Source organism: Mus musculus, chromosome 3 (assembly GCF_000001635.26).
Source record: "Mus musculus strain C57BL/6J chromosome 3, GRCm38.p6 C57BL/6J".
Taxonomy (NCBI): Eukaryota; Metazoa; Chordata; class Mammalia; order Rodentia; family Muridae; genus Mus; species Mus musculus.
The window spans coordinates 126,106,174-126,126,296 of record NC_000069.6 but is presented as its reverse complement, the minus strand read 5'-3'; the positions used below and the strand labels follow the sequence as shown (position 1 = coordinate 126,126,296).

The 20,123-nt window shown below is 38.3% G+C and overlaps 1 long non-coding RNA gene across 1 annotated transcript in view; it reads right to left on the bottom strand.

The window, feature by feature from the left end:
• Gm40146 overlaps nucleotides 1-19,587 on the bottom strand; it is a 77,007-nt gene extending 57,420 nt beyond the window's left edge. The window contains exons 1-3 of the long non-coding RNA XR_867626.1: nucleotides 19,537-19,587; nucleotides 18,300-18,457; nucleotides 1,474-1,574 (exon numbers count right to left, since the gene is read on the bottom strand). This is a non-coding gene — a long non-coding RNA (predicted gene, 40146). The remainder of the gene's footprint in view (nucleotides 1-1,473; nucleotides 1,575-18,299; nucleotides 18,458-19,536) is intronic.
• Nucleotides 19,588-20,123: the final 536 nt, after the last annotated feature.

Sequence of the window (20,123 nt, the reverse complement as noted above, 5' to 3'; positions counted from 1 at the left end):
TCGGCTTACATGTGCAATGAGCAAACCTTGAATAGATTTGGTGAGAGTTTTGGCCACCTGTCCAATTTCTAGAGAAGATGTCATTAGAATACTTCAGTAAGTCCACAGTGACCTCATAGATAAATATATTGGTGAGAACAGTAGCTGTCTGTTCCCCAACTTATTGTATTTTTAAGATGTAATTGTCTTCACATGGTCTTGACTATATTAGTCACATGTCCTTCCATTGTCACTGCTGATGAAGTTGGCTTTGAAATTTTCCTAGGAGATACTTCAAAATTCTTACTACTCTGTCTACCCCATTGTACTGGCTAGTTTTGTGTCAACTTGACACAGCTGGAGTTATCACAGAGAAAGGAGCTTCAGTTGAGGAAACGCCTCCATGAGATCCAACTGTAAGGCATTTTCTCAATTAGTGATCAAGGGGGAAATGCCCCTTGTGGGTGGGACCATCTCTGGGCTGGTAGTCTTGGGTTCTATAAGAAAGCAAGCTGAGTAAGCCAGTAAAGAACATCCCTCCATGGCCTCTGCATCAGCTCCTGCTCCCTGACCTGCTTGAGTTCCAGTCCTGACTTTCTTTGGTGATGAACAGCAGTATGGAAGTGTAAGCCGAATAAACCCTTTTCTCCCCAACTTGCTTCTTGGTCATGATGTTTGTGCAGGAATATAAACCCTGACTAAGACACCCATGTTGCTGTGTGTCTTGCTTGTGGCAACAAGAATAAGACTAATGTGTCTATAACGTGATTCTGGATTCCTGCCATATGTGGTAGAGCTAAAAAATCCTATTCTTCCATTGCTTTGTACATGGAAAATTCTCTCTCTCTCTCTCTCTCTCTCTGGAGTTTTCTAAGAAGAATTGCTTTCTTTTGTTAATTACCTATTTTCTTTTTATATTTCAAATGTTATCCTCTTTCCTGGTTTCTCCTCTGAAAACCCCCATCCCTTCCCCCTCCCCCTGTTCACCAACACACCCACTCCTGGTTCCTGGCCCGGGCATTCCCCTACACTGGGGCATCGAACCTTCATAGGACCAAGGGCCTGCTTGTCCAAAGAGCTTTTCCATGTTGCCAATAATATTTTCTGAGATATAGATTTAGCACAGCTACTTTGCTGCTTGATTCCAAATGAATTATATCTAGAAATATATACCATTGTTATCTTTTATGGCATATAAGTGCACTCTTCAAGCTACTGCATAAATGCATGGTTTAAATACATCTTGTGAAACTTACCTACTTTATCAACCAATTTTCATTCAATATTATATTCACAAAACACTGGTAATATGTAACATGAAAGTTAACAATTCCACAGCACACTGGTTCTCCAGCTGCTGGGCTAGAGTTGCGTTATAAAAGCAGAGTATAAGCCAGGTGACCAAGAATCTAAAGAGGTTCAGGGAAGACCTGTGTTAATGGGACCATTTGTTAGGAAAATGAATAGCTCACATAGTTCAGTAGAGTTTATTACCTTTTGTTGCTGTTGGCTGGAAATCATCTCAACATCCCCAAAAGTCTTCTGCTTAAGGTCTCATTGTCTGTTTCTTATTGAAAATGCGATGAACACATGTTCTGTTGAATGGAAACCAGGTTTCAGGTTCTAACACAAATCTGCCTCAGGGATTTATTGAATTTATTTTGAGAAAGTAAAAAGCTGTTAATCGATGATCTATTATATAAAGAAGTGAATTATAAAGAAGTGAAAATTCAAGCCGGGCATGGTGGTACACCCCTTTAATCCCAGCACTTGGGAGGCAGAGGCAGGAGAATTTCTGAGTTCGAGGCCAGCTCGGTCTACAGAGTGAGTTCCAGGATAGCCAGGACTATACAGAGAAACCCTGTCTCAAACAAAACAAAACAAAACAAAACAAAAAAGAAGTGAAAATTCAAAACTTTGCTTTTAATGCTAGCTAATTTTCCTACTTACTGTTAACAAGGAAATCTTTCATATTCTATTCCATATGATACCTTCCTATTCAGAAAGAAGCATTATCCAATACTACAAATTCAAATGCATCTTCTCTCTAATATTATATTCTTGTGAATTTCAGTACAGCTAAAATTCTTTACATAACTTACATTATCTTCTACTTGTTAAATATTTAGACTCCACACTCTTTTTTAGGAGACAACCTAGTATTTAAAAGTTATATTTTATAGTTATCTGGATTTACCAAAAATTGTGTAGTATAGTCAATAGAAATAAGTAAGAATATTTTCTATTTCATATATTTAAGCTATCTCATGTATCTGTATTCTATTACTTATATTTCAGGAAGTGTTTTTATTAATTGAACAAACAATTATAAATTGAAAAGCTTAAATAGCAAACTTATTATATGTACTTATGTTGGCCTGAGATCCAACATTTATCTCATTAGATTAAGTCAAGGCATTGAAATGCTAATTTTATTCTAGGGACTTGGATAAATTTGGTGTTCTTATATTTGTTTGTTTCTTTTCTACTTTCATAACCTTGAATTCCTTGTGTTTTGCCTCTCCTCCTTCTAATGTTGAACTTTTCTAACACAATATGAACTAATTATTAGATGAGGCTCAACTAGACAGTCTGAAACTATCTCCCCATTAGAAGGTCTTTACCGAGAGTTATAACTACAGAGACCTTTTTGCTATGTGAGGGACAGATCCACAAGTTCTGCATATCTTTGGAGTCACCGTTTTTTTTTTCTGCTTTCTATAGAGAATATCTTATTTATCTAAGTTCAAATGCACAGTTACTAGATTCAATTTAATTGAAACTGTCAACTTAACTTTATGAAAGCAGATAAAAGGCATCTTGTTTCCTTAGTCAGTAGTAATCTTTATCTCCCTCATCTTAATACATTATGGATGAACTATAAGTCAGCCAGCTCAGTGTTGGTACCACAGATGTTACAGTACCTCTCCTTCCCACATGTGCCTGCTCTTAACATAACCAAATCTATACATTAAACCTTAAAGGCAGTAGTATGTTGTGGTATATATTTCTAACTTCTTTCCTTTTCTGGGACCTTGCCAAGTTTATTTAAGGTTTTCCCATTCTCACGTCAACCTAGGAGATGCTGTGTCATTGGTTCTCATTATGTTTGACCATTCCTTTAAAGACATAATACTAAAGGAACTGGAAGGATTTGACTATCTGAGCTTTTGAGAATTATACCGACTCAGTTTTACCACTCTAGCATATTAATTTGTCATTGTCACCACTGTGAACACTTAGCTTCATTCCTCATGTATACAATTATTATAGTGATCAGCATTCAAAATGGGTTTATTCATTTCCTCTTTCATGTTTAATGTATTTCAGTAGAAATGGCCATTAGCATACTAAATCATTAATTACCATATTTTACTATTAATTTACTGCAATACACATAAACACTTAGGTTTCTGAACCCAAGCTTTTCTTCCTGCCTCTTCATTAATGTTTCTGTGAATTAATGAACAGCAAAATGAATACACACTTCTGTCTTTCCTGATTGCCTTGATCCTGGAACAACATGCCAAATAGCACTGTCTTTGGCAACTGACTAGAGTCAGACTATTTTGAACACTCCATGGTCTTTGAAGAAACCCCACTCTGGTTACAAAGACCACTATGGTCATGGGACTATTGAAACAAAATCATCTGCTTGAGAGGCCTTGATGCACATTATAGCTCCTGCCATCAAGCAATACATTTGGATGTCCATGCCTCAATGAGCTCTAGATAATTCTGCTCATTAGGCATATGTTCTCACCCAGGGTAGGAAAGGGGCACTTCCTCACTGACTTCTCAGAAAGCCCACAGCTGATGGAAAGCAAGGCAGCTTGTAAGGGAGGCTTGTGACTGGTGTTTGTGGATGGATGGTAACTGGTGATGCTGCATACTATGCCAGTGTAAGGCTATGATTAGTGGAGTTCTCAACTGAGCATTGTGTGCCAGGCCCCTTTCCTCACTGTAAAGCAGGCTATTTCTCAGGCATGGTGCTCTAGTCCTGGAGGTGTCTGCTATGTACTTCATCTTTGGTGTAGCAACATTAAGCCCAATAAAAGCCTTTCTTAAAAGCATTTTTATTGCTTACTGGAAGTCTTTATCATGTGTAGATCAAGCTAAGCAGAAACACTAAGACCTAAGACATGAGGAAATCCTGAACTTCTAATCTGAGGTCATCCAACAACAGGAAGTGGCAGGTGGCAGGTGACAGGCTAGAGAGGGACTCCCATGGTTGATGTCTCCTGGATTCCCAGGCCTGTGAATTCTTAGCTCACACAACAGCTAGTAGTTGAACGAAAAGTTCTAAGGAAAGGCTAGAAGTACAGATTGGGCAAATATTAAAAAAAAAATGAGAAGGGGAACGAGGAGCTAAGACTATTAAATGCAAGAAGCTATAAAGAACCAAGATATCAAGTCTCAGTTGTAGAAAGGATCCAGAGATTTACAAAACTTCTAGAGCCATGTGGCCTCTCTCTCTCCCTCCCTCCCTCCCTCTCCCTCCTTCCCTCCCTCTTTCCTTCCCTCTCTTCCTCCCTCCCTCCCTCCCCCTCCCTCCTTCTTTCCTTCCTTTCCTCCCTTCCTCCCTCCCTCTCTTCTTCCCTCCCTTCCTTTCTTGTTTTCCTTCCTCCCCCTCTCTGTGTCTGTCTGTGTCTCTATTTGTCTCTCTTTATCTTTCTCTCTCCTCTTCCTTCCCCTCCCTCCCCCCTCTCTGTGTGTTTGTGTGTGTCTGTCTGTCTTTCTCTCATACACAGCACACATACATTTATGCAATAACATATTATTCTGTTAAAAGGAAGGAAAGTCTGACATGCCTTAGCATGGATGAGATTTGAAATCATTATACTAATGAAATAAGATACCAACAAAATTACAAACAGTATTTATTTGGCTCTAACTATATGATGCATTTGTACTAATAAACTTCATAGAGTCAGATGGCTATGATGTTACACATCTGTGAGTCTGGCACTGGGAGACAAAGGATAGTTTTAGGCCAACCTGCATCCAGAAGAAAAGGGTTGTAAAGTATACACAGGCTGAACATCTAGATTTCAGTCTAAATACAGAAAATATTACGTGGAAATATTTGTGCTTTTTAATCTGGGTTTGGAATTCACCAAAGTTACTGTAGCAGAAGAGAAGATTAAGACACTACAGACTTCTAAGCCAAGTCATGTGGACAGGATAATGTGGACTCACAAGAAGTAATGACACATTATCTACTTTTGGTGTTTATCATATATTTCTCCCAGTTGCAACTCTGTGCTCTCTAATCAATATCTTACCATTGTCAGGACCCCATCTCTGGAAGCTAGCACTCTACTCTGCAATCTTTATCTTTGGGTTATATTTTAAGGCTGAAGAGTTTCTATGTGAACCTTCTACTGTAGGCCAAACTAGTCTCTATGCTTTGTTGAAATATTTTTACTTCAAATGCACATGAGTTTCCCACTATAAGCTATTCTATTACATCTACAACAAAATGTCTACTTTCTCCAAGAAAAATTAAACATTTTTATATTTAACTTTTAATATCATAGTAGTATGTTCATGTGTGATTTTGTGAGACAATAGGGCTATTTTGAGAATGCAATAATGAAAGTAGCAAAGTTATTGTCCAAGCCAGGCATCAGAGGAGTTGCTGGCTGTACCTCTGTGTGAAGGCTAGGGTTTGGTGAAATGTAGTATTTTCAAGATAATTATTATGAATAAGGACACAAAACTAATCATTTTCCTAGTTTTACCTCTGTTGTAGATTTTTGTTTGTTCGTTTTGGCATAAAGACACAATTTATAGAAGAGTGTAAAATACAGTGTGAAAAATCCACAGGTTAAGAATATGTGTTCTTTTTTTTTTTTTTTTTGGTTTTTCTTATTTTTTTTAAAATATTTTTTAATTATTACATATTTTCCTCAATTACATTTAGAATGCTATCCCAAAAGTCCCCCATACCCTCCCCCCCCAACTTCCCTACCCACCCATTCCCATTTTTTGGCCCTGGCATTCCCCTGTACTGGGGCACATAAAGTTTGCGTGTCCAATGGGCCTCTCTTTCCAGTGATGGCCGACTAGGCCATCTCTAACCCAGCCTGAGCAGGGGCAGAAGTCCCTTCTGGTTCACTCCAGCAGTGGAGTTCCTTGTGCGTGGAGTTTCTGGACACCCCCAAGGTCCTCACAGGACCCTCCACGGGATCTTAAGACCTCTGGTGAGTGGAACACAACTTCTGCCAGGAGGCAGGTTCGAACACCAGATATCTGGGCACCTTCCTTGCAAGAGGAGAGCTTGCATGCAGAGAGTACTCTGACCACTGAAACTAAGGATAGAGCTAGTCTCCCAGGTCTGCTGATAGAGGCTAACATAATTACCTGAGGAACAAGCTCTAACCAGAGACAACTATAACAACTAGCTCCAGAGAATACCAGATGGCAAAAGGCAAAAGTAAGAATCCTACTAACAGAAACCAAGACCACTCACCATCATCAGAACGCAGCACTCCCACCCCACCTAGTCCTGGGCACCCCAACACAACCGAAAAGCTAGACCCAGATTTAAAAGCATATCTCATGATGATGGGGGAGGACATCAAGAAGGACTTTAATAACTCACTTAAAGAAATACAGGAGAACACTGCTAAAGAGTTACAAGTCCTTAAAGAAAAACAGGAAAACACAACCAAACAGGTAGAAGTCCTTAAAGAAAAACAAGAAAACACATCCAAAAGAGTATGTGTTCTAACTTTCCAGAAGTTCCCTGAGATGTAGCAATTGGATTTGACTAATTTCAGCGTATAATGTTTTTATTTCCAAATTTGTATAACAAAATTATTTTAATTTTTGTAATTGAGCATTTTCTGGTTTTTACTAAACATGCAAACCATTTATGAAAATATTATACAATACTGTGTATGAAAAGTAACATTTAATTATAAAAACGCATTGCAATTTTTTCAGTAATTACTACAACTGCTACATTCTAACTATTGTTTAACGTCTTGTTCAAGAAGTATCCAAATGGTATGTTTCCCAATGTTCTGTATCTGGAATTGATCCATCCAATTAATATACCCTCAGTTAATGACTGCAAAGTTCTTTGGGAAACCTCAATAGTGTAATTGTCATTTCCTTTATCACTTGTTGCTAAGAAGAGAAATCTCCCAGCAACCTTATTTCTACTGAGGATGTAAGCACTGAAGGTTTTCACAAGGAAAACCTTTTATAAGGTTATAACTATTCATATATCAAAACCAGGACCTGTTGCTGATTGCTAATCCTGACTGAGCTGATTCTGTGTTCACAGAGATTTATAAGGAAAAGCACTGTAGATGTGACTGGGTGAGTCCCCTCCTCATAATTAGGAACACCATCATGTCACTGTTTCTATGAGTCTCACTGAGACACAGATAATTATTGTGCCATCTCCTCTCCCTCCTTTCTTGCACTTTATTGATTTTTTTTTCAACTTACAGGGGGAAACAATGGTTTTTATAATCATGATAAAGTTGACTATGGCATTGAAAGTTTAGCATTGCATGCATGGTTGGGGATATTTTAGATGTCTTATCACATAAGAGTCTAGACTATGGCAGCCATGTCTTGGTTATTGCCTGACACTGGAATAAGTTAAGTATTCTCGTTGTCTTCCAAAAATAAATATAAAATAAATCAAATTAAGCTTTCATATTTAAATCACCTTAAAAGGTTTTTAAAATAAAGACAAAATAAGCTATAAACATAAATTCAAGGGAAATGCAAGCTTGCTTTCAAAGGAGAGTAAAGCAGGTTAGAAAGATAACTGCCTGAGAACTGACACACAGTTTAGAATGTCTGGGTACAGAACTGCAGTTAGACAGTGAGCAGTTCAGTGCATCTACTCCTTGAAGATTACACTTCACATATGATTGTGCTGGAAGCACGGTCCCCATTCCCCACCATGGATATTGCATTGCTACCATGCTCCTTTCCTGCCCTTACTCCTCCCCACAAGCCCAGTTTTTGTTTCAAATTGGATTAAAATGCACAATACTGAGCAGAGACAAACATCATTTTAGAGGTGAGGTACCAATCCCATAATGAGAAAACATTTCCATGTACAAATGGCACCCCAAATGAAGTCTCCACACACTTAGACTTGTGGGAGCCTGAGAGTCAACATGACTAAAATCGCAAGAAGGAATGACAGCATGCATCTGTTGTGATGGATTCCAGAGGTTTTCCCAACTGAACAGCTGGATTGTTCTCTATAATCCCTCCCTTCTTGCCTGGAACTCAGAAGTCAGCAGCCCAAGACTACAGGAACCGTGTGGCTCTCAGCTGGATTTGAGAACATAATGTCAGACTGGTTCAGTTCTTATGAAACAGAAATGAACTTTCCTGAACAGGTCTGTCTTCTGCCATTCATAAATGACTCTAATCCCAAACTGTACACACTGCATCAAAAACAGAGAGCATGTATTCAAGAGGATCTCCCAAAAACAGTTATCTAGATTTTTTTATACTATATATATTTTTAATTAACACACTCCAGCCTGTGGGTCATCCACATATATAAGTAAGCATTTTTTTTTATTAGAATCAGATATTAGACTAGAGAAAATTGAGTAAATAGTGTCCTATAATCGTTGAATTTTGTTATTTAAATTGTGATATCTTATTCATGTTTTAAAATAATTTGCATTTATGTTATTACATTCATATGCCATTATTTTGATCAATGGACCACCTTTATCTGTACCCACAAAACTTTTGCATCTATAGTTAGTGTTTCATTGAGCTCATCACACATGCACATCTACTACAGATCTGTGAAACCAAGACACAATTAAAATATAAAACATGCCCACCATCCTCAAAATTTATTCTTGCCTCCTTGTGGTCCCTCTCTTCTGCTACTCTTGGTCCAGGCTCCTCTAAGTCATCAGGCAGTGACAAACTCTGTCACTGGTTGTTAGCTTGCATTTCCTAGAACTTCTTATAACTGGTAATATAGTGTATTCTATTTTATTGATTTCTTTAACACAGCACATTGTTACAATGTTTTATAACATCTTCACTTCCTTTTAATACTAAATATTATACTATTATTTTGTCTATTGGGAGGCATTCAGGTCATTTCCAGTTCTGAGGTACTTCAAATAGGTGACTTGGGCATTCATGAAAGCAGTACTTGTATACACAAAGCAATTAAAAAATAACAAGTAAAAGCAATCACAGATTTCAGGAATTGCCACAGTGCATCTTGGCTTTGTTCTTTCCTTCCAAAGAATTTAATCATGTGAATATACACAACTTCAAGACTGAGTAATATTCTTCATTCTGGGTGGCCAATATGCAGAAGTAAATATTATGGAGTTAGTAGCTACCTCTCCTAAAATTATGTATTTAAATTCAATCGAAAACAGAAATGGACCTTGTAAGTAAATTTCCAATAAACAGGTTAACAATAGCCCAGGAGAAGGGAGTCATAGCTTATTTATCTGTCTCACAGATAACTATAGCTCAGTGACTTAGTCAATAGACACTGAAGGCTGGAGAGATGCTTCGGTGGTTAAAAGCACAAGGTGATGCTGAGGACAAAAGGTATTTAATTGCCAGCACCCACATTAGGAAGTTTATGACTCCCTTTAAATATAGGTATAGGTAATATCACACCCTCTTGTGCCTTCAGTGGACAGTGACAAGCACATGTGTGTAAACACACAGCACACACAAATACACACACACACACACACACACACACACACACACACACATTTAAAAACAGCCCAGATGCATATTTATCACAGTTTCTATGACTCAGAAACATAGGTATGACTCAAATGAGTCCTTTGCTTGAGGCAAATCAGTCACCTGGGCCTTCAGTACCATCTGATGCTGGAGGGGATATTTTTCTCATTGCTGTGATAGAACAGTGGTCAGAAACAACTTAAGGGAGAAAGGGTTTATTTTGGCTCACAGTTTAGAGAGTACAGTTCCCCTTACCCTTATGGGGAAATTATGGAGACTAGTGCTGATCAGTCTGCTGTGGTAGGCGTGTAAGGCAGCTGATGAAATAGCACTGACAGACTTGGGCTGGATGTTGTCTAGCCTAGACCTCTCAAAAGTGAACCTCCCAAAGACCCATCCATTCTACCAGTCGTGATTCACACCCCAAAGTTCCAGTCACCTCCCAAGACTGTGCCATCAACTAGGGACCAAGTATTCAAACACCTGAAAATGAGGAATATTTCATATTTAAATCCCAGTTGATGCTCTTCTATGGTCACAGGACTGTTTAGTGAATTAATTTCTTTATAGTCATAGAACATATAAGATTCATGATGGCTGCTTCATGAACTGCAATTTTCTACTTCATGCTCAGCTGTTTTGAAGGGCTTTCTCATGATTTATAGAATCTAAGATTTTTAAACACAAGATCAGCCTTTATTTAGTTTGTAAAACTCTGTTTACTTTTACTATGTTCTTAAAATGTTATCTGGTCAAGCTAGTAATATCCTTTGTGTCCATGAGTTCTACACATATGTCAGAGAGGGAATTTCTAGAGGTCAATTAAAAAATGTGTAGTAGGACTCCTAGCTGGTCTGCTCCAGTGAAGACACCTTATCCTTACCCATCTGAGAGGATCCCCTGCACTCAGAGCAGTAGACACCACAGCTTAAAGGCATGCAGGGCAACTGACACTACAGACTGAAAGCTTTCCTGGAGTTCTGCTTCACACAGAGAACCAGAAACTACAGTGTGTAGGCACCCCTGGAGAACATCTTCACACAGTACAACAGCTTGACCGCTCCAGTGAAGACCCAACAGTCTGAAGACCTTCCAGGAGATCTACTGCAGTCAGGGCAACAGATCAGCAACTTCTCTGCCCCTGTGAAGATCCCCCAGTTGGAAGGTTCCACAGCTGGTCTGCTACAGTCAGGGTCACAGGCTTACCTGGAGACCTGAAGCAACCCAGGGACAAAATAGACAGACTACAGACAGAGTCACCCAGACCAACAAACACCAGGGATATCCAGATGACAAGAGGCAAGCATAAGACCATAAGCAATAGAAGCCAATATACGTGGGCATCATCAGAACCCAGTTCTCCCACCACAGCAAGCCCTGAGTACACCAACACACCTGAAAATCAGGAATCTGTCCTAAAATTTTATCTAATGAAGATAATAGTGTCCTTTAAGGAGACTATCAATAACTCACTGAATGAAACACAGGTAAACAGGTGAAGGAATTGAATAAAGTGATCCCAAACCTAAAAGTGGAAGTAGAAACAATAAAGGAAACACAAATGGAGGCAAACCTGGAAAACGTAGGAAAGAGGTCAGGAAGTACAGATGTAAGGATCACCAACAGAACACAGGAGATAGAAGAGAGAATCTCAGGTGTAGATGATACCATAGAAGAGATTGACACAACTGTCAAAGAAAATTCTTTTTTTTTTTATTTTTTATTAGGTATTTAGCTCATTTACATTTCCAATGCTATACCAAAAGTCCCCCATACCCACCCACCCCCACTCCCCTACCCACCCACTCCCCCTTTTTGGCCCTGGCGTTCCCCTGTACTGGGGCATATAAATTTTGCGTGTCCAATGGGCCTCTCTTCCCAGTGATGGCCGACTAGGCCATCTTTTGATACATATGCAGCTAGAGTCAAGAGCTCCGGGTTACTGGTTAGTTCATAATGTTGTTCCACCTATAGGGTTGCAGATCCCTTTAGCTCCTTGGGTACTTTCTCTAGCTCCTCCATTGGGAGCCCTGTGATCCATCCATTAGCTGACTGTGAGCATCCACTTCTGTGTTTGCTAGGCCCCGGCATAGTCTCACAAGAGACAGCTACATCTGGGTCCTTTCGATAAAATCTTGCTAGTGTATGCAATGGTGTCAGCGTTTGGATGCTGATTATGGGGTGGATCCCTGGATATGGCAGTCTCTACATGGTCCATCCTTTCATCTCAGCTCCAAACTTTGTCTCTGTAACTCCTTCCAAGGGTGTTTTGTTCCCACTTCTAAAGAGGGGCATAGTGTCCACACTTCAGTCTTCATTCTTCTTGAGTTTCATGTGTTTAGGAAATTGTATCTTATATCTTGGGTATCCTAGGTTTTGGGCTAATATCCACTTATCAGTGAGTACATATTGTGTGAGTTCCTTTGTGAATGTGTTACCTCACTCAGGATGATGCCCTCCAAATTCTAAAGGTATAAAACTCCTAACACAAAGCATCCAGGAAATTTGGGATACAATGAAAGGGCCAAATCAAAGAATAATTGGAATAGAAGAGAACAAAGATTCTGAGCTCTAAGGACCTGAAAATTTCTTCAATAAAATTGCAGAAGAAAACTTCCCCAACTTAAAGAGTAATAAATGGCCATAAGGGTGCAAGAAGCATATAGAACACCAAATAAGTGGGATCTGAAAAGAATCCTCTTGTCACATAATAATCAAAACACTAAATGCACACAACAAGGAAAGAATATTAAAAGATGCAAGGGAAAAAGGCCGAGTAACATACAAAGGAAGATCTATCAAAGTTACACTAGACTTCTCAACAGAGACTATGAAAGCCAGAAGAACCTGGTCAAAGGTCATGCAGACTCTAAGAAAACACAAATGCCAGCCCAGGCTATGACACCCAGCAAAAATCTCAATCAACATAGATGGAGAAACCAAAATATTCCAGGACAAAACAAAATCTATCTACCAATACAGCCCTACAGAAGATCCTAAGGAGAAAAGCCCCAAAACAAGGAAGATACCTGTACCAAAGAAAAGACAAGATATTAAGCATCTCACAACAAAGTCTAAAGGAGAGAAACACAAGCACATAAATCCATTTACAAAACAAACATATCAGAAACCAGCAATTATCTATCTTTAATATCTCTCAATATTAATGGACTCAACTCACCTATAAAAAGATATAAGGTAACAGACTGGATACACACATAAAATCCAGCATTTGGCTATATACAAGAAACATGCTTCAATAACAAAAGGAGACACTACCTCAGAGTTAAAGGATGGAAAAGGTCTTCCAAGCAAATGGTCATAGGAGACAAGCAGGAGTTGCCATCCTAATATCCAATAAAATAGAATTTCAACCAAGAGTTATAAAGCGTGATAAGGAAGGACACTTCATATTCATCAAGGGGTAAATCCACCAAGAGAAAGTCTCAATTCTGAACATCTATGCCCCATATGCAAGAGCACCCACGTTCATAAAAGAAATGTTACTAAAGCTCAAAACACACATTGAACCTGATACAATCATAGTGGGATACTTCAACACCCCACTCTCAAAAATAGATAGGTTATTGAAACAGAAAGTAAACAGAGACACAGTGAAACTAAAAGAGGTTATGAAACAAATGGATTTAACAGAAATCTACAGAATATTTCACCCTAAAACAAAAGAATACATCTTCTTCTCAGCATTTCATGGTGCCTTCTCCAAAGTCAGCCATATAATTGGCCATGAAAAAAATCCTTGACTAATAGAAGATGATTGAAATAATCCTATGCATCCTATCAGATAACCATGGCCTAAGGCTGGTCTTCAATAACAGCAAAAATAGCAGAAAACCCACATACATGTGGAAACTGCACAACTCTCTACTCAATGATAACATGGTCAGGGAAGAAATAAGAAAGAAATGAAAAACTTCCTGAAATTTAATGAACTGTTGACACATCATACCCAAACTTATGGGACACAATGAAAGCAGTGCTAAGAGGAAAGTTCATAGCACTAAGTGCCCTGGTAAAGAAACTGGAGAGATCTTACATTAACAGCTTAACAGCACACCTGAGAGCTCTAGAATAAAATGAAGCAAACTCACTCTAGAGGAGTAGACTAAAGGAAATAAACTCGGGGCTGAAATCAACCAAATAGAAACAAAGAGAACTAACAAAGAATCAACACAACCAAAATCTGGTTCTTTGAGAGAGTCAACAAGATTGATAAACCCCTAGTCAAACTAACTAAAGGGCAGAGAGGCAGTATCTAAATAAACAAAATCAGAAATGAAAAGGGAGACATAACAACAGAAACTGAGGAAATTCACAAAATCATCAGATCCTATGATAAACACCTATACTCAACAGAACTGGAAAATCTAATTGAAATGGATGGTTTTCTAGACAAATACCACATTCCAACGTTAAATCAAGAGCAGGTAAACTATCTAAACAGATCCACATCACACATGGAAATAGAAGAAATAATTAAGAACCTCCCAACCAAACAAAGACCAGGGCCATATGAAATTAGTTCAGAATTCTACCAGACATTCAAAGAAGACCTGATACCAATATTCCTCAAAATATCCCATCAAATAGAAACAGAAGGAACACTACCTAATTCATTCTATGAATCCACAATTACTCTGATACCTAAACCACACAAGGACCCAACCAAAAAAATATAACTTCAGGCCAATATTGCTTATGAATATCAATGCAAAAATATTCAATAAAATTCTTATGAACTGAATCCAAGAACACATCAAAACCATCATTCACCATGATCAATCATGTTTCATCCCAGGTTGGTTCAATATGTGAAAATTCATTAATATAAACCACTATACAAACAATCTAAAAAAATTACATAATCGTCTCTTTAGATGCAGAAAGAACATTTGACAAAATACAATAAACTTTCATGTTAAAAATATTGGAGAGGTCAGGAATTCAAAGCCCATACCTAAACATAACAAAAGCAATCTACTGCACACCAACAGCCAATATCAAATTAAATGGAGACATACTTTAAGCAGTCCCACTAAAATCAGGGATAAGACAAGGTGCCCACTCTCCCATATCTATTCAATATAATCCTGGAAGTGCTAGCTAGAAAAATGAGAGAAGAAAAAGACATCAAGGGGATACAAATTGGCAAAGAAGAAATAAATGTATCACTATTTGCAAATGATATGATAGTATACATAAGCAACCCCCAAAAATTTACCAGAGAACTTCTCCAGATGATACACTTTAGCAAATTGGCCATATATAAAATTAACTCAAATAAATCAGTAGCCTTTCTTTATACAAATGATAAACAGGCTGAGAAAGAAGCTAGGGAAACAACTCCCTTTACAATAGCCAAAAATATTATAAAACAACCCTGAGATTCCAACTTACACCAATCAGAATGACTAAGATCAAAACCTCAGGTGACAGCACATGTTGCTGAGAATGTGGAGAATGAGGAACACTCCTCCATTGCTGGTGGTTGCACATGGTACAACCATTCTGGAAATAAATCTGGTGTTTCCCTCAGAAAATTGGAAATATATCTACCTGAAGAACCAGCTATACTACTCTTGAAAATGTACCCAAAAGATACCACACCATGCCACAGAGGTACGTGTTCCACAATATTCATAGCGGCCTTATTTGTGATAGCCAGAAGCTGGAACAACCCAGATGTCCCATGACAGAAAAATGGATACAGAAAATGTAGGTACATTTACACAATGGAATACTACTAGCTATTAAGAGCAAGGACTTCCTGAGTTTTGCAGGCAAATGGATGGAACTAGAAAATATCATCCTGAGGGAGGGAATTCAGACACAAAATTACAGGCATAGTATGTACTCACTAATAAGTGGATAGTAGCCCCCCCCCCACCAAAAAAATACAAAATACCCAAGATACAGTCCATAGAACTCAAAAATGTCAACAAGCTAAAATGTCCAAGTGAGGACTCCTCAGTCCCACTTTGGAGGGAGAAGCCATTACTAGTGGGGATGGAGGGAGGGACCTGGGTGGGAAAGTGGACACCAGAGTCCTGGGAGGTGAGAGACAATGAAATGCTTGACAGTAGGGAGAGGGAATTTATTTATAGAGGCCACATCCAAAAGGAAGACAGGACATCAAATGAGGGAGGGGGTTGCCATCAATCAAAACTCTGACCCATAATTTTTCCTGTCTGTAAGAACTACAGGGATGGAAATCGAGAGGAGCCTGAGGAAAAGAAGGTCCAGCAACAGGCCCAAAGTGGGATCCAGCTCAAGGGGAGGTCCCAAGGCCTGATGCTATTACTGAGGCTATGGAGCACTCACAAAAAAATGACCTAGAATGTTTCTGTAAGAAACCATTGTATGCTTTCATAAAAATGAAGGCAATGTGTACAGTTCTAGGAATTTATTGTCCTCAAGGAAGGACAAAAAGAATGCATATAAATTAAGCTTGTTTGTAACTGTTTATACCTACTTGGTTTCTAAGCATAAAGAGAACGGACATATGAAATTCCAAAGTCAAAGATAAGTTTTACTTCCGGAGTGGCTGTGTAAAAATACAAGGACAAATGGAAAATGGACACAAGATATGGACCTGGAGTTTCTGACATTCAGGTAGACTTACATCTCCTTAGTGAAAGATATGTCCTGGGACCAAGATGGCCAGTACTGCTCATGGGGAAGGTCACTCCATATTGAGATAAAATTCTCCCCAGGGAGAAAGTTATGATTTGTAGCATGAGGTGTTGGAGGATGTTTTCATTCTCAAGTACATGTTTATTAGTAAGTTTTGGCCAGAAAATATACTGGGATTTATGCAAACCTGCACAGAGCCCAACCAGTGATTAGAATGGCTCTTTGCGGTTTTATAAAGTATTGATTCTAAAATATGTTTACGTAACAAGCATGAAGCCAAGCAGAGCAAAGTAAAAGCAGTAAATACAGTGTAATCAGGAAACATCTGATCTCAGCTGCACGAGTAAACACAGGATCTCAATCCAAACTTCACGGTCCTACAGAGACTTCCGGACCCAGCATCATGGAAACTTATGCTTCCAAAACTCATGGCTCTTTCTCGTTCTCAAAAGATTTATATGCTCCTTACAACATATGCATATTTACTTGAACATGATTATCTTGAGAATTAAACATGGATTTGTCCAACAAGAGGTTTACACAATGGGTTCTCCTGTCTCTGGAATAAACAAGATGATGTCAGGAATAAGAAGAAGATAGAGACATTTTACTGATGTTTAGTTGTTTTGTTTTGTTTTTTATTTTAATTTTTCAGTACTAAATTTTGAACTGAAGGTCCTATGCCTTACCCTGAGATACATTGTCTGCCCTTTAGTGGTTTATTTGTTTCTTGGTAATAAAAAAACACATTGTTGCTTTATGTCTTTAACTTTGTGATGACTTCTTATTTATTAGCCATGTTTGTTAATGCTTTTAAGAGAATCTATGGTACATGGAACCGTGTAGCCTATCAATTCCAGTATTCTTCAATTGGTGTGGTGTTCTTTTCACACTGTCCCTGCCTCTTCCTAGTTCTAAGCTTGCTGTTTCCAGTGTTTGATAAAGAGCATCTATCACTAAGGAAAGAAGTCATAATAAGGGCATGTTGTGGCTCTGGGATCTCATCCGCTGCTCTTTCAAATATTGCCCAGCATGAGTTACTCTCCAGTACTACCTTCACTAAATCTGTACTGGTCAGATGTATGTCACATAAATACATGCAGAGAAATGGAGGCAAAACCACCACAGACATAAATGCTGAAAGACAGTGTCTACCCACAGACTCAAGAAACACAACAAAGTCCAAGCAGGATAAACATGCTAATTTATAATGAAAGTATGTTCTTTTTTTTACAAATGGCCCCCCTAGTTAAATTTTTTGTTAACTCCATGACACAGATGATTTTAGAACTGTCTCTATCAAATACCCTTGGGGATATGTTGTTATTATTCCAGTAAATAAATCACCATGAGCTTTGATATCCTTTGAAAATATAATCATATAACTTTCATTTTTATTTAACATTAATTTTGGTTTTTGTGAGTAAAATATTTACTATGTTGCCACAAAGCTGAAGTGTACAATCCATTGGCTTTTCTATGCCATGCCGGATGTATTCTCTAATGTCACACATTGATTACACAAATAAAAGCTGCCAGGTTAAAAAAAAGTTCTATATATAATTTTTATAGTAACTATCACCACAGAAAACTAACAATAAAGTCCTCCCGTAACAACCCCAACTATGCATCTAAATATTTATTTATACAAGTAAAATCAGGAATAAGATAGATGACACAGCAGTTAATAGCATCTATTCTTTTAGAAGATCTGGGTTCGATTCCCGACACCCACATAGTGACTCACAACTATCTCTGATGCCAGTTCCAGGAGATCTGACACCTTTTTCTGACTTCTGCTGGTACATGTGGTGTGCATTCAAACATTAAGACAGAATATACATGTGCAACACACATATACACACATATACATACACACACACACACACACACACACACACACACACAGTAAATCTTTGAGAAAGGAAAATGGTAACACAAACCTAGACATATGTTGGCACTGTACTGGAGAAACAAGGTTATCAGGATCTGCTTCCCTGGGAGGAGCTGATACAGTGAGTTCTCCTCACATTCACAGGATATGTCTGACTTTCCTCTCTGTGTTCTTTGTATTGAACATTGCTGTTCACAAGGCTAGGTGCTGCCAAGAAACGGTATAAGTGAGTGTGACTGTGAAGTGAAGGACTTTGTCTCAAAAAGCCAGGACCTACTGAAGCAGCATTGATCTAACATTTCTTTTTCTTTCTTTCTTTCTTTTTTTTTGATTTTTTAAAATTTATTACGTATTTTCCTCAATTACATTTCCAATGCTATCCCAAAAGTCCCCTATACCCCCCCCCACTTCCCTCCCCACCCATTCCCATTTTTTTGGCCCTGGCATTCCCCTGTACTGAGGCATATAAAGTTTGTGTGTCCAATGGGCCTCTCTTTCCAGTGATGGCTGACTAGGCCATCTTTTGATACATATGCAGCTAGAGTCAAGAGCTCCGGGGTACTGGTTAGTTCATAATGTTGTTGCACCTACAGAGTTGCAGATCTCTTTAGCTCCTTGGATACTTTCTCTAGCTCCTCCATTGGGGGCCCTGTGATCCAACATTTCTTAACATCGTTTGCTAGACTGCTCCATGCATTCCATTTGAAAACTGGAACATATTTGTGTGACTGAAAATCATGTCACAGATCTGCAAAAATACTATTTCCCAAGAAATCCTGAAATCTGTAATTCTTACATCCAACAAACTATCAAGGCTACATATTTTTTCCTGTTCATGGGTCTATGTTTATCTGGGTTGAAATGCATAAAATTATTTTCCTAAAATTGAGTTTGTCATAGTTTCTGCCTCATTGGCACCTCTGTTCTGATTTGAAGCATTCTGTTGTTAAGTTAGGTTTCACTTTGAAGAAATTGGTTTAGCTCATTTAAATGAGCTGTTAAATCCATGGAAAATACTAGAATTGTAATCCAGTTCTTGTGGCCAAGTTCTGACACAGATTTTGGGTTTGATAACATAAACACCTTGATGGTATGTAACTCATTCAACAGTCTTTTCAACATTTGTCCTTGTCTTAGCCTTATTTCTAAAAAGTAAATGAAGTTGTCATAGTCAATGTCAATCTCGTTTTTAAAATCTTTGTGTGTGTGTGTGTGTAACTACATGTATGCATACAGCTTTGTGTATATGTAGATGCCAGAGAATAACCTCAGGTGTCATTACTTACCTTCCATCTTGTTAGAGAAAGAGTATCTCGTTGTTTGTAACTAGCTGGGATAGCTGGGCCTGAGAATTCCCAGAGATTCTCTTGTCTTGGCCTCACCATCACTGCATTCTATTTATGAAGTCATTGAAAGTGCAAATATTTGATAGTTCTACTCCCCACTCTCCATCAAATCAATGGCCTCTTTTTTTCATTGTTACTGCATTCATATATGTCTATCTACATAGATATGTTCTTAATATAACCTGTTGAGTTTGTTATATATATGAGTAATTGACACAATTGGTGTGTTTCTGGGTAGGACAACCTCTCTGTTCTCACCTTTACTAAGTTGCCTATAGTTTTTGCGTAGGGTTGTAATCTTGTGAGTCTTTATTCTGTCCAATTTGGCATGTGCATTGGTTATTAAAGAAGAATATGTGAGCGCTAATCAACTAAGCCCACCTATAAGTTTTTTCAGTGTTTTCTGGAGGATTCTTGGCTTTGGGTTTGGTGAACACTAGTAGTCTGCTAAGAAAATATTTTAAAGGTCTTATCTGAAAGTATAAAGGATATTCAGTAGGCACTGAATGACTAAGGGCGCTAAAGAA